This window comes from Phalaenopsis equestris, unplaced genomic scaffold (genome assembly GCF_001263595.1).
Source record: "Phalaenopsis equestris unplaced genomic scaffold, ASM126359v1 Scaffold213678, whole genome shotgun sequence".
In the NCBI taxonomy this organism is placed as follows: domain Eukaryota; kingdom Viridiplantae; phylum Streptophyta; class Magnoliopsida; order Asparagales; family Orchidaceae; genus Phalaenopsis; species Phalaenopsis equestris.
Window position 1 is genome coordinate 400,900 of NW_018232507.1, and position 1,063 is coordinate 401,962.

The following is a 1,063-nucleotide window of genomic DNA, read 5'->3' on the forward strand; positions in this document are numbered from 1 at the left end:
TTGATTTTACAATGAAGTTATGTAGATCAGCCTCCAGAACTTGAATGAGAGCAAACACATTCAGATGTGGCATAAGTTTTCCAACTGTTATGGAAGATGAATACTTGATTTCCAACTTACAGAACTTGAGTTCAAGTTCTGTGAATACTCAAGTTCTTGTATCTCGGCACTGTTGGCTTCTATTGAAATTAGGGCTTTTGTATTTAGTGAGTTCAACACATTTAGATTAGTGAAATTAGGGCTTTCTCGGAACTGTTAGTCTGTTACTATATTTATCTTATGCAATACATTATGCTGAATCTGCTCTACTGTTGTGACTTGCTGTTTTGGCTCTTGTTGTGAATAAATTGAGAACTGACTATATGATGCTCTCTAATTGTTATAAGTTGAGAAATGACAACATGTTTTGACACTTTATGTGCCAAGCACACTTTTTTCTGGGTTGTTTTAATGACTAGCTTTGTTGTTGTTTTAAAGATAAGCTTCCATCTGATGTATATTTGAAATGTGTCTTCATGTTTTCAAGATGAGCTTCCAAGTTCCAACATAGCTCAGAATGATTTGAAATGTGTCTTCATGTTTTAATGGCTGTCATAATGCCATTACAAATTTTGCTCAACAATGATTGATTTGTCTTCACAATACTAATTCCGTAGATTTGATTTCAGTTGGCGTGCAAGTGCAAATATGTCTGAATTAAATCTATCACAATCAGATTCATTCAACAATCAGTTGCTACCAGAAGCTTAGAATAGTAATGATATTGCCATTCATAATTTACCAAGTACAGAGCCAGAAGTTGTACCTCAAGTTGTTATTAATAATAGCAGTGAAGAAGTCCTTAACAAGAAGGGTAGGAGGAGGAAGTCAACAGCGTGGGAGTATTTTGTTGAGGCAATCTTTCCGATTAAAGGGGTACAAACTACTTTTTGGCAATGCACTTGCTGTCGAACAAAATTTCAAAAATCTAAAACAGGAATTACTTCTCAACTTCTACGTCATGTGAGGGAATGTGGACAAATCAAAGCTAAAAATAAGGAAGTCGTTGGTCTTGCCGAAAAAA